The sequence below is a fragment of the Phaethon aethereus genome (assembly GCF_964289735.1).
Source record: "Phaethon aethereus genome assembly, chromosome: Z".
Lineage (NCBI taxonomy): Eukaryota > Metazoa > Chordata > Aves > Phaethontiformes > Phaethontidae > Phaethon > Phaethon aethereus.
In genome coordinates, this window is record NC_138577.1 from 8,958,240 (window position 1) to 8,973,645 (window position 15,406).

Genomic DNA, 15,406 nt, shown 5'->3' on the forward strand with positions numbered 1-15,406 from the left:
GAAAAGATCTTTTTCTGTCTCTCTAGGCCCCTGAGATATATGTATATTTGTCTGTAGCCTAAACCATGCAAAATATGTGTAAACATCTTGTATCCAAATTAAAGCAGACCCAGTCACATGCTTGGGTTAAAATTTGCCACTCCCCCCAAAAAAAAAAACCAATCCCACTTCTTTATTACCTGTAATTAATTGTGAGTGTATGTATGCAACCAAGCAAATACTCTCTCGATTTGCAAATTAAAATTATATACTTAAAGCCATCCAGCTGCTTATGCTTACCGATCAGAGTTCACCTGTGGGCTTAATGCGAGGTGTGTGCACACACACGCACATGCACATGCACATGCACACACACACGCTTTCTTTCCCTAATTATGGCAAATACCTGATCCAGGTGCAAGGAGATGCTATATGCCAGCGGAGCCATCACAGTGGTGTGCTTACTTTCTCAGGCCACCCTCACGGTCAAGAACTGCAAGTCAGTTAAAGAGTTTTAAGCTACTAAAGTTCAGATTTGTCATGACCTATGAGCAAGCAACAAACTGAGAGCTGTATCTGGTGAAATGATGAGCAGCAATGGCTTAAATAAGCAGATATGTCCTAAATCTACCCACAGGGTTTTTTTAGCTTTTCTATTGTGCTGGTTTTTTCCTAATTTGGTTCTTAACTCTTTTCTGGTTACTCACAAATTTTCTTAACCTTTGCTGTATCTTAGCCCAAATTTAATGTCAGGATCAAATTCAATGTGCATGAAACACTTGCTTAACAGCAAGTGACAAAGCAGACTGTTCACCTCTTTAGATAGTACACACCAAGAGTTCCCACTAAAATCAGTAATTGTTAACAGAACTAGCGGTGATACCAAGGAGAAAAAGGCTTGGTTTGCTATTATAGAAGGAAAATGAAGAGCTGTCTGGAGATAACATCAATATAATCAGAAAATTTTGAAAAACCCGCTTCATTTTACCAACACTGAAACCTACCTTTTCAAAGAGGAACTGGTGAAATGAGGTGCTTTAATTTTGGTATATATTTTAAAAGTCTGGCAACTACCTCCCTCATAAGAGCGTCTTGAGAATTAAGCCTTGTGTTCAGGCATTTACACATCAATTGTCTTTTTTGAAATTTAAAACCTGCCTCTATGCCATCTTTATTAGCACTAGGTTAACTCCAGGGAAACCAAAAGCTTTATCAGAGAACATTTCTTCCCAGTTATAGCCCTTAATGGACAAACAGTGACATTTCCAAATCCAGAATAGCAATTACCATTAATTGTCAATCTTCTTGGTAGTCTTGACCCAAAGACCAAATGGACCTTGGAGCTAGAGCAGTAAAAACGGTTTCTGTTACTTCTGATCATCTTATTTTTTGTCCTTACAATATATTACTTCTCCAATTACAGAAAATTGTACAAATTATAAGTAATTAAACAGTTCATTGAATCTGTACTTCCAGGTTAGAGGTTAAAGTGAAATATCAGCACTTTCACATTCTCCTATATATTATTTAAAACTCCTTCTCTCTCTGCTTTTTAATTCTTTTCTCTTCCTGGAAGAAAACTCTTAAATTATTATTATAAATATGATTTCTATTAAAGATAAGCTTTGGACTGTGTCTTTATTATTCCCAGAGAAGATAACATTCAACCAGGAGAAGAAAAGAAGTATGAAGAGAAAAGAAGCATCAGGATGAAATAGTGACGCAAAAGGAAAAGAACTGAACAGAGTTTTTCTCTGGTCTTTAGCTTGTATTATATTAGTACACCAGTCACCATGTGGGGCCTGTGCTGTTGCAGAAAAAACCATCTAAACAGTTTCAGGGAACATAAGGTTCATCCCTCTATCCTAAAATAAGGATTAACTCACCACTGATCTAAACAGGTGTTTATTTAACTTCTTTAAAAATCTGCTAGAGACCTCACAGTGCCACTTGACAATCTGTTTTAGAGTTTAACTTTTCTTATTGTTGAGAAATCTTTTTTTGTATATGTAATCATAGGCAAGAGAAAAGAAAAAACAAACACCAAACAGCTATTTATAAGCACACTGAAAGTAGGAACATCAAAGGTAGGGAATTGTTCAGACTGATGCGGAGATTGAACGTAACAGTACATAAAGAAATAAACGAACCTTAAAAATGTGCTACATCCTTCATCACAGAGTAATGGGCTGAAATTCTATAACTTATGGAATCTGAATTCTACCTTTGGTTTTCATTTAAATTCTAAGACTTTAACCATGCATTTATTGCATTTCCGGATGTGTAAGTATGGTTTGGAGAGTTTGCAAAACAAACCAAACAACAAGTAAGTTATACCTAAAAATTCTGTATGTAAAGGCTAGAAGAGATCACATCAAGAGATTATTTAGGTGCATATAGATGAGACCCTGGAAAATGTGAATGACAGAGAAGAGCACTAAAGCCAATATTGAAGTTAATGTTGCTGCCTGCCAGATGACGTCAAAGTTATGCTAAAGTGCTAACATGAGCAATCAAAGTTATTTTAGTGCTGCTGCTGCTGAAGTTAGGAGACCTGGAGTCCGTGTATTAGTATCAGAATTTTCACTGAGTTTGATGAAACATTTCTGGAGAAAACAGATAGCAGTCCATATGCAAGGAAAGAACAACAAATGTGTTGTTGTTGTTATTGTTAAGGACAGCTGGGGTTCCGTCTATCTTAGGCTCTGTAATCTGAATTAAAATTTAAACAGGGAGGAGACAGGGAGGCATGTTAGAAGACCTCCAAATGGCAGTCTTTCATTAGCTTAGGCATGTCATTCTGCATTCATATGATCCCAGATTCACAGGTCCATGAGGTTGGAAGTGACCTCAGGAAGTCTGTACACTAACCTCCTGCCCAAAGCAGGGTCAGTTCTGGGGACAGAACAGGCTGCTCAGGGCTTACGTAAAATTGGATCTTGAAAATCTCCAGGGATGGACACTTCACAACCTATCTGTGCAGCTTAAGACCTGTCATTATTAAACAGAAATCTGACATGAAAACATCATTATCCTGCTGTTAGCCACATTTAACTACCTGATGCAGGAACAGACAAAGCCAAATCACAATCTATTTCTACCACTATGGGGCATGATAAGATTCTTCTATGTGCTTATACATGCACTGGTTGGAGGAAAACCAGATCTCACGTTGCCTCTACCCCTTCCCTTCCCTTCCCTTCCGGTACTATGGGACACAGATATATGATGTCTGCTGGAATCTGTCCACTTTGGACAATACATTAAAGAGAATTACTCTCTCACACAACTAGAAGTCACAAAAAAGTCAGAAGGAAACTATTTAATCTCAGTCTCATTTTTTGTATATCCAAGCTCACAGAGTTTCTTTGCATGTTTGTTTTAGATTTTAGTTTTCCCCTAAAAAAGTCTTGTATAAAACCCAATGATAATCAGGCTGAATACGTCAGCCCTAAGGAAGCCTACATCACAGGTAAAGGGCAGGAGAGACTAAAACACCAGTTGGTATATGAGTCCCTGCAACATGAGGACTCTGATCCCTGTTTCAACCTTAGCACAAGTTAAACAAGCGCCTAAAAGGGTTCTCTGTCACTGCATACCACTTAATATCACACTTTTGGTCCTCGCTCATCTCAGACTAAGGGTTTTTTGCCACACCCCCCCTTTTTTTTTTTTAAATCCATGCTTTTAAATTTGGAAAATTAAAAAAAAATCCTTCTGACGCTGCCAAATATTTGTCTGTAGTGTGGTATTTGCTTATAAACAGCGTCTTTATGCAGAAGTCTGAGTATTAATAGCCTACTAAAGACAATGCAAACTTTTTTTTTGTCCTTCCAAGTATTTATGGAAACAGTAGATGAACAGGGGACTCCCCATTCATCTCCACAAAACATAGAATCACAGAATCATTAAGGTTGTAAAAGACCTTTAAGATCATCAAGTCCAACCATCAACCTAATACCATCATGCCCACTAAATAATGAATTTATCTCAAAACTGAGAACTAGGCATTTATTTCTGAAAAAATAAAATAATAGCATAATATCATTATCAGTTCTTTAAGTGATAATGCATCGACCATTTTCAATGGGACATTGTTTTAAAGTTTCATGTATTTGCTTGCTGGACTGAACTTGCATTTCTGAGTCCCTGCATTCAGGTGCACATCCTATGTGCAACCTCATTGCATCCGAGAGAGATACTCAGGAGTACAGGAGCTCCTTCACACAGTGTGATTTCCAAATAAAGGTCATATGAAAGTCCTAGCATAGTCCAGCAGTTTTCTGATCTCTACAATGATGTGAGAACACCAAGGCAAGCATTAGTACACTCCTCTGGGTCTTTTTAGACCTGAAGACAATATTACCCATATCAGAAACAGGCAGCCTCTGCTTGCTGCTCTTACCCTTGACTAAACCACAGATATTTTCCAGTTTTAAGTACCCATGTGAAGTTTTTGTAAGTAAGTCACCTCCTTGTCCTTCTTTTGGCCCATTGAATAATTTGAGTCCTTGTTGGTAATACTGTAGATTTTATTTTCCAATCTGTTGGCTGTTTTTATTTTGTGCATGTATATGCACTTCAGAACTATTTTAGATGCTTCAGCATCCCTGAACCATGAACACCAAAAGTAGACATCATATTTTAATGTCAAGCATTAAAAATCCTACAGAGAAAAGACAGGCCACTGTCTTGCCTGTACTTCATAGAAATTTTTCTTTCCATTCACATGGAAAGAAAGAATTCACATCTAACAGCTTATTTGCTGTCGGATACATCTGACTGTATCGCAGAAAGACCTTTTATTGAAGTGATTATCTCCCAGGACTGTAAAATTTTCTTCTGGGTTCCCTCTTTCATAGAATAAGTCTTTGCTTCTTGGAGGTATGGTCTAATTCCCTGATTTCCTAACATAACATTTTTAATTGAAGTGTATTAAATCACATTTAAAATGATCACTTCTGAAGAGTAGCCTGTCCCATACTAATTTGCTAGCAGCAGTTAAAACATGCCAATAAATGCTGATATATTTTGCATTACTTCAGGAGGTATGGATGCACTTTCCACAAAAGTGAAACTTGAAAATAAAAAATTTACTGTGACTTAAACATTTCAAAGATGCATTTTTTAAATTTTCATATTAAAGTTTTAAAATTCTCAGTTCAAGCACCGCATGTCTCACAATTTCATTTAATTTATAAATTTTATGAGTAAAGATTTGTAATCACTGTTTAGAATTATATTAAAAATAAATGAAACAAACCCAGAAGTCAGAGGATGAAGAATCAAATCCTGTAGGACTATACTGTAAACAACAGTACTCATTGAGTTCTCTCTTTTAAAAGATCTGTCTTAAGATCCAATCAGGTTTTGGTCTATCTTATACATTCCCTGGAGATCTCATATATTGCAAATCTCAGAGAAATAGTTATATAATATGAAACCAAACACCTTGGAGAGGTCAGGTATATTCTATCAGTGTACCTGTTGCCTTTATCTGCGAGACGTGAAAACTGCTGAAAAACTTTAACAGCTACTGACTGACCTGCAGTATGTACCTTCTCTATTCTTGGGCACAGTCTGAACAAATTGAGAGTAGCAATACTTATTTTTCTAAACATTTGTTTCCCTCTGCTATGGAAACATGTGAGTTCCTGTACTGAGTCAGTGAGAACTCCATCTAGCTTTGTAGGTAGGTTGTGACCCCAACCAAAGCAGATAGCTAAGGGTAGGATATAAAAATTAAGCAAGCAGACATGATGCTATCGCTGAAAATTTTCACAGCAATGATGAAATTGTGGCACGGGGAATTCCTGGCCCACAGATGGTGTCTATGTATTTTTTAACCTGTAACAGATTTACCTGCTGAAAACTTGTCCAGTTTTCCCTTGATTCTGTAGAAGCGTAGGGATTTTATGCCAGATAAATAAATTGCTAAATTTCATTCCCTGTGAAGAACCATGTCTTCTGTTTATGTTTTGAATGTGATTCCTAATTTTTTTAAAAGCGCCTAGATTTTAAACTGTTTCCCTTCTAAATCTAATAAATGAGGGAACTACCAGTGTGAAAACTCGATGTTACTCAAGATCTGCAGACTAACTTTGATTTATAAAACATTGTCTTTAACAGTGCCCAGTATAACTGCGATTTTTATTTTTAAGGTATAAAATTAATACAGACACTGATACAACTTCATATTTCCTTTTATAAGAACAAAGAGTAAAAAAGTCATTAACTTGCCTTTGTTGGTACTGCCCAGGCTCTTAGGAAAGGGGAAAGTGGCATATTAAAATTAGACACACATTTCTTCAATGGTACAAGCAGGTCTCCTCGAGACGTCAATATTTTATGAACTGGTTTGCCTTGTAATTGGGAAAGCTAGTGATTTAAAAGTAAAATGACAATCAAGCAGCCTATGTGAGAAATTAGACAATGTCCATTATATCAGAGACGTGCATAATTTATGAACTATGAATTTCAGCAATGAAAATAAAAAGTCTGATTGTTGTCTTAGGGTCTGATTGAACCTAGTTGAAGTGTTTTGCCAGTGATATTGGTAGCTTGCAGATCAGACCCTTTTTGTTCAAATAAGTAATTACAACTACATCTACTTAAACAAAGCTTTGGAGAGTTTTTGTTTGTTTGTTTGTTTGTTCATTTAATTGGTCAAACATTTTAACTGAATCTTGTCTTTGGGAAATCCTAATCCCCAGTGAAAACCAAGGGAAAAATAGCTACAAAAACACACAGAGCCATGACAGCCACCAGTGAGTGTAAACAGTGAGGAGGCAGAGAAATTGTTTAGGTAACATTAGTTGATCTATAACTAAGGCTAATTACCCAAGGTCATCGAAAGCAATTAACACATACTTAAGGTATTTCTTATCAGGACCACACTTAAACATAGGCTTAGTTTTGACCATGTGCTGACATAGTCAAGTTTCATACTCTTCCCCTGGATCAAGGGCAGTGAAGAATAACACACACAGATCCAATTTCAGCAGAATAATCATGTCTTCCTGTGTTGATGAAATCTGTGTGGAATAAGAAAGTTTTCTTCTACACAAACTTCACTGCAAAAGACAGCTAAATTTTAATGCAAACAAAAGACAAAGGAGGAAAAAAAAAGATCTTACAATCCTCTATCAGAAGGAGTTTTAGTCCCATAAACTGAGTTTTTCCCACCTCCAGTGTGCATTTCTATGACAGTCAACAACATTATTCCGAGAGTATTCACACAAAAAATATGTATGCAGTCTCTTTCCCAAGAAGCATGTATTAATATACATTTAGATCTATCTATCCTGCTAGCTATAGCTATATCTAACCACAAAGAAAAACAGTTGAGCTCTCTCAAGTGTTATGCCTTTAAGTTAAACTTTATTGAAATAAAATAAGGAAAGAACAATACATTTTGCATTCTTCAGAAGCCAGTGTTCAATAAATACTAAGTTTTGATCGATTGATACGGTGTCATATTTGACTAAAGAGGTGGGAAAGTTGCTACTGTTGCTTTGTGCTGGCTAGAAGAAGAATGCACTATTGATTTTATATGTTGGATGGGCTGTCAGCGTACAGTGCATTGTTGATTTTGACTTTTATAGCCAACATGTTTCCTTTAATTGGATCATTTGTAAAAGAGAGGAGGGTACCTGTTCCCTTCTGACAGTGACTGATTACAATCATTTCATGTTTGTCAATATTTGATAAACCCACGGTTACCCAACAACATGGCTGAAAACAGCATCTTTATGCATTTTCTTGTTTTCCCTCTTTCCTGCTTCTGATTTCAGTCTCAGTGAAACCAGCAAGTTGTGCTAACAACTCCTTCTTCTTCATTTTTTCTTTTTTCTTTTTTTCTGAAATAATTTTCTTACGTTCTCATTTCTTGTGGAGGAAGATACAGAGAATGAGAAAGAAAGGAAGAAAGTTTTTACTTTGAGTCAACATCATTGACAATATCTCTTGGTAATAGAAAAATTCTGGGACACCCATCTATGCCCTTGTCCTTGTTGCTCTCACTGCTGTTTTTGATGATAGGCTCAGTTCTGTAACCTTGCACCTGAGCTTTCAAGTCTCTAAAATGCTGAAACAAAAACCAATATCCCTGTATCCTGTCACAAACCCTTGTCTTCCTCTTTCTTTTTTGCCTTCTTCCTATTATTATTTTTTTTTTACCAATATTCTGGGTGCAAATTAAAATATCACTACAGAGAGGTCTGGAGCTCAGGGAAGAACAGAGATGTGTGCACAAAACATTGTTATGAATTATTTGAAGAGAATTCATGTCGGTATTTTAATTGTGTCTTTGATGCTCAGTTCACAGATGGCTGATAATTTTATCTGATGTACTGAACAGTTCTATGTTTTACTCTTGAAAGAGAAGATGCAGTCACAAGTCAGGCTCAATCTTTGTTCTCTCCTGCTTAGTAAAGCAAAAACATTTTCATTTTCACCTGTGTTAATTAGGACTAGTAATGTAAATATGATGTCACTAGGACTGAAAGGGAAATCTTCAAGGCACGCAGGTCTGTGAGGTGGAGCGAACACTCCAGGCCACAAGCCTCACAACACCATCTGAACTTTAAGAGAGCCTCTCCTGGTCATGTAGGAAGTGCCTTTTACGAGATAAGACATCCACATCTGGGAAGATCCAGAAGAGTCAGTAAACACCTGTGTTGTTTGCACCTCTGGAAAGCTGCTTTGCAAAGGGAGTCCTGCTGAGCCCTGCCCTGCCGCCTGACCTGTTAATGAAAGCTGATGAACATCCTTCCTGCCAGGGACACACAGGCATGTGAAAAAGCTACATAAAAACATGCTCACCAGTTTGTACTGCACTTGCCTGCCCTATGGGAAAGACCAGTTACTAAAACGTGGTCTGCCTGAGGAGAGGAAAGCAGAGGAAGTGGCTCCCTGACTCCACCTGCTTTCCTCAGAAGAGCATATGAGCAGTGTTGTCCACTGATGCTCCCAGGAGCTGAATACTGAGCACAGCAAATTCCTTTTAATTCTATGTCCAGTCCTCCTAAGAATCCTGGAGGCCTCCAAAACCAAATAGAAGGGAGTCAGAGGCACAAGTATCTACTTTAGATTTGCTTTAACGCAAGCAAAGGGGGAGAAAGAAGGACTAGCTTCAGAGACTGAAATAACAAACAAATTAAAGCTGCTGGTACCAGTGTCAGAACAAAGTCCAAAGCAATGTGTGCTTGGAAACGAGACCACTCAGCTTTGTCCAAAGGAACACAAAATAAAGTTTTGATGTGATGGTGTAGCTAGATCAAGGGGTCACCAAGTAGCAACTGACAAAAGAAGTGACTGTGAAAAAAGTGCAAAAAAGTAAATTGTGTGGAAATTTACTCTCTCCCCTTTCCTTACTTCCTTTTAGAAGTAGCAGGGATTTATCCACCAAAAATCAGAGGACAGTTAAGGCAAACAGGATCTTGTGGACTTTAAGACTAAGGGATTTCTTCTCTCCTACTAGAAGCCAGGCTGTGGCTGCCTGTCCACAGGCCTGCCCGGTGACAGAGGTGTTCACGTGGTTCCAATGAAGACTTGCACAGATGTGCATGTGCTGCACATAGATCTGCAAAGACAGGGAGCCTACATAAACACCAGCAACATATGCACACCATAGATGGCCTGAACCAGTCCTCCCCATTTGACCAGGACCAGTGTAACGTTCACACTCCCTCTTGATCTCCAAACACACCTGTATTGACAGATCTTTTTAATATTAACACAGGGTTTCAGTCCATCTACTGTGCACGCCCAGACACTAGGTTCCTTACTTGGTCACCAGCTCACACCTTGTGTCTGGAGGCTGGTCTCCTCCTACTCACTGGTTACTCCAGCCCTATCTTCATGACAGTGATCAGGTGCAGGACTCTGCCAGATAAGCACTGACCAGATACTTGCTTACATGCAATCAGCTCCTTTTATCTGCCCTTTTCCTCCATTTCTCCATGAGTTTTCTCCCCACATCTATCTTGACCCCTTCATTTTTCTGTTCCAGTCCCCTCCCAAATGAATAAGTTACTCCTAGTTACTTTTTCCTAACTGGTCCCAGGTTTGCTACATTCATACTTAAATATGGTATTTCTGATGTTGTTATTAATTTAATCTTGGCCTAATATGGTAGTATTGCTAAGGTCACCTAGGTAATGTTAGCCTTTCAGGACTACTCCCAAGAAGGTCCCCAGAACTCCCCTGCAATTTTCTCTGAGGGTTGTCTGTATGTTCCTTATGGAATAATCCCACCTTGACTACCTGTGAAATCCAGCCATCCCTCCCAGAAGTATTTGTAACTTTTGTCAGCTTTGTGCTCTTTTTTTGTTTGTTCGTTGCATCCAGCGATTACTAATGTTATGTCCAGTAGTTTTTCATGTTCTGTTCAGATAGATAAACCTCACGCCAGGGACCAGTCATCTGCCTACATAACTTAACAGATAAAAAAGAGCTGCATTCTTCACAAGCATACGTTTTCCTTGTTCATATATAGACATATATAGATGAATAGATATAAACACATCTTTATAATCAAATGAATATATATATTTGGAATATGCATGACTTTGCTCATCAAAATACTCACATTATCTTTACAATATTCGCACTAATTATTTTGGGGTTTTTTAAATCCTTGTTCAGGAAAGAAAATTTTAACCTACCTCAGAGTTGAAACACTTATGCAACTTCCTAGTATAGATAGAGACAGAATTCGTGTATAGGCTACTTGGATCTGCAAATCTAAGATCAAATCTGTAATGCAAAATAACAGCTTTAAGTATTTAAATAACTCCAGGGCAAAACTCTTTCCTAGTAAGGAAAATTTTGCTGGTAAGGAACAGCTCCTTAATCAAAACTGTTTTCTCAAGTGCTTAAATTATTGTTTAGTAAGAGAAATAAAGATCACTCTTTAGGACAGAAATGATGTTAGTCATTAAATCCCTCCTTCCCTTTACAGAGAAACTCAGAGATCATCTGACCTAGCTTGAGACATCTACAGTGTAGATCCACTACACATAACTAGTCATTCTTTAGTGATCACTGGAAAGACACAAACGCTTCTTTCATAAAGGTATGTGGCAAATCCACCTCTACTTATCTGCATCTCAATTTATGTATTAGTTTCAGAAATCTACAATAAATAAGATGTATCTATTCTACCCTAAGCAATTAGGGTATTAATACAAGACTAGAAGATCTGGTTGCAATTTTCTCCTGAGGTTGTGTCTTGTGGAGAGCGTTTTTCAATGATTTCACTGAACCTGGGTACCTTTAAAGGAAAAAAAAAAAAGGGACCAAAGAAAGAGGACATTTCTGTAATAAAGTTCATTGGGCAATATTGGGTGTGACAGAATGTTGGTTCTAATCCCTGTTCCCCAGCTTGTTTTGTGTTTTATAGAAACTGTCATCAGATCAAATGTATCATGTAGTCAAAAATAATTTTTTTCAGTTTGCCCAAAGATAGGCCTTGTCAAAAATAAACACACAAAATTGTGGACTTTTAAACTCTAAAACAACAACAGACTGACTATCCAAATTGTCTTAGTTCTTTATGTATTCAAAAATGTAACCTCCTTCAGTGTAAATCAGACTGGATTTGGAAATGCAAACTGCAGTATTTTACTTAAATGAGTGCTTCATTACCTCTCTGTTGGTATGTGCTGGACTTAATATCCAGACCAGCTTGTCATATATACATTGTAACTAAAATACCAGGGGAAATGATGGTTTCTTGTGGAGGTTACACTTTAACCAAAAAAATTTACAAGTATACCAGCCTGAAGTCACAAAGGTTTCCATACTCCAGCTCCTGTGAGGCACATGTTCCTCAAAAAGTCAAATCCGTTTACATTTTTCTCTTTTAAACAGATGTTTTATTTGCCTTTTTTTTTTTTCTTATTTTAAAGTCAACATTTTGAATGGGAAATGCTGAAAAATATAACTGTATCTCTTTTCTCGCATTGAGAAGAGAAACCAAACCCATCAGAAAAGTGACCCCAACACACACTACATACACAATTTTATCAATTTCTCTTCACTTATTCAATTTTTTTTGAAGGCAGGGGATGGTGATAAAATATTGACTTCTGAGATTTCATTTTTGGTCTACCTGTAAGCGGAATCCGAGTAAGTGTTCAGCACATTCTGTGCAGCTCAATAAGATGCTCAGTCAGTCTAGTGGGTCTCACGTCCTGCACTGCATTATCATCTCTATTAAACGTACCATTTTGTAAAAGATATGTATCCAAAAGAATGATTCCAATTAGGCAGTGATCATTATGAATGAGTGCCTGCTATTTTTTCCAGCAGTATGCATTTGTGTCAGCTGAAGAGAGAGTTCCATCTCCTATTAATTTTTATCCCCGATCTTATCCCTGACACTGCATTCAAGTTCCCTCATCCATTTTAGGTCCTTCTTATTCACACCAATACCTCTAACCAAAGTATGCATGGCTGCTAATATCACACCTTAATTGGGGATATTAGCAAGATATCCCAGCCTTAGTCTTTCAAACACCCTGGATGAAATTACTATGGGAACAGATTTGCAAATCACCACAGGCTTGCCAGAGTCTTCCTTCTCAAAACCAGAAGCAAGCCAGTGCACGCACACTTTCACACACGACCCCACATAAACTCCCCCTCACACCCTTTCTTTTAAGGACCTAGTTATTTTTATTCATTTCAATAGCACATGTGAAATAGTAGCTTGTCATCTCCCTTTTGTAGTGCTGCAACCCACAATTATAAATGGGCTGACATTAATGGGAGACCAAAATTTAGTGTTGTATTGGTGGTGAGTATTGAAAATGTTTTAATATGGCAGATGAAATACCTGCTGCAACAATCTTTGTTAGACTCAGGCAGCTGATTTTAGAAGTATTTCATTACCTCCCTCCCCCAATCCCACCCCAAAGACTGTAGGACCCGTATCTCCAGCTCAAGATTTTTAAAACTGTAACCAGTTGTCAACTGTGTGTGAAGTCACCTCCTCGGCCTCCTGGTAATCTCTGGTGACCCGTGCACAATATGCAGTGCTGACTGAACAAGACAAAGCAGACCACATATGGCAGATTGGATCCTGAGACTTAAGGGTCTGTATCTCAGAACAGTCATGGTACTTGGTCAAAACCCATGGTTCTTCAAATTGAAAGTGCATTAGAAAGATGCTGTACGTAGCGAATTTTGGTCAGAACATGTTTGCATGAAAACTGTCTTAAATGAGCTTTATATTTCAGCTTCCTGTCTAATGTCTGCTAAATTGGGACTGAAGTGCAATTTAGTCAGTCAGTAGCCCTTATCCCAGATTTTCTGAGAATGAGAAACAGAACCCAAGTACTCTAAAAACTTGTCCAGGGACATTTTTTCAGTTAGCTCCAAAGAATCACTGCAGTGTTTTCAGCTAATGATCATTTATTCAGTTTCTTACCTGACCTGTTTGTATACTATAAGACTAAAAAACTCATGGCACTAGTCAGAACAGAGCAAGGAAGTAAACCAAAGCAAATTCTAACAAACAGATAAGCCAGCTTTTTTTTTGCATTTGAGACTAGCTCAAAATTAGTTTGACTATTGACTGAAATCTCAACACTTGACTTTATTTTTTAATCTGAACTGCTCTACCTGCTCCATGATCTTATAAGCCTATTTTGAAACTCTTCATAGAAGGAAGCAAGACAGAAAGATGTACAAAAACAAAGACTGCAATTCTTTAAAGTTATTTAGTTAATTTTCCCTGGAATAAAAGCAGACTGGACTTTTTGTTTGGTTTGGTGGAAGTCCAAATTTGTAATTATTAGGATGTCAGCAAAGATCTCCTCCATTTTTCTTTACAATCCTTCTTTCATATCAACCCTTTTTAATAATGAATTTTTAGAGACAGAACTATGCTAATTATGAAATCAACTTAAGTTCTGTTGTTAGAAAAACTTAATCTGTCGACCACAGAGACATGGGGAAAACCAAAGTAAAATATGTCAATTCTATATAAATAGATTGCATGTCTTAAATAAGATAACTATGAACATAAACTTTCATCTGTTTTTTTCTGTTGAATTGATCCTCTCAAAGGATTTGAGGTTTTCCTTTCTCTTTACACTGTGCTGAATTCCTCCATCACAAGTTGTGGATTGTGAAAATGCTACATGAATGACTGAGTCCATCCCTTGCCAGAACAGGTAAGTGTTTGCTTAATTTAAAGAACATGATGATTTCTCCATACTAGGAAAATAAATTCATACTTGTCCTGGTTTTGTTGGGATAGAATCACAAAATCAGTTTTCTTTCCAGGAAAGCTGCATTTCTGAGAAGACTGCAGCACCCATCACTGTGAGAGCCAAGTGTGTAAGACACTTTGTTTTAGTTCACGGCCAGCCGTGGTGTGCGGGTTTCCACAGAGATCAAGGTCCCCAGCAGTCTCGAGACAGCCGGGTGCTGAGGCTGGGAGGAAGGGAGGCCAGGGGAGCTGACCCCGGCTGGCCAACAGAAGTACTCCATGCCACGAACGTCACCATAAGCTGGGGAGCCGGCTGGGAATCTCTCTCTCCCTCCATGGCTTCCATCCCCGGAGGGTCTCGCCCGTGGCTCCGCTCCCGAGCCCGGCTCTCCCTGCGCGGGAGCCGTGCCGCTCGCAGTGTTCGCCGACCAGCGTTCGCTGCTGGGAGCGCGCAGCTCGCGGCCGCTATCTGGGCTGAGTGTAGCTCTGTGTACTTCATATTGCTTTAGTATTGATATTAGTTTTATTGTTTTATTAAATCTGTTTCTATTTCAACCCATCTGAACCCAAGAGTTTACTTTTTCCCCAATTTCTTGGCTGAGAGGGGGTTTTTGAGGGATAGAGCAAGTGCTTGCGTTTGGTCTGGAGGTGGGCTAAACCAAGATAATACTGTGATGAAAAAGGAGTAACTATCATTCAATTGTAGTAGTAGCCATAAAATGGGCAGCAGTGGTAGCAATGGTAGCAATCGAATGACTTATAAGACTAGCAACACAGGAAAAATTTGGCATAAACTTGAGAAGTTTAGCTACCTGCGCAAAAGTGGTCTTAACTACATGTTATCATTTATAAGAATTTTTTTTTTCAATTTTTAAATGAACGATAGATGCCAAAATTGCTTGGTTTTAACTATGCCAATTTACCCTTTCATCAAAATATCTCAAAGATCAATATTAATACAAATAATAATTAGTCAGATAATTTTTACATGCTTGGTCTTTGTACTTTCCTTGTTGCCAGACTGTAACTATCAAAGACACATTGCACTGCACTGTAGCTATGATTACTCTTAACTTCAGGTATCTGCTATAACGATCCTGTGACCCAGGTCAGTCTTCTAAAAAAGAAATCCCATGCACCTATTAGCAATTATTTGAGGTAGGATGAGATAAATCATGCACTAGAAAACCTGGCTCCTCTAAACAA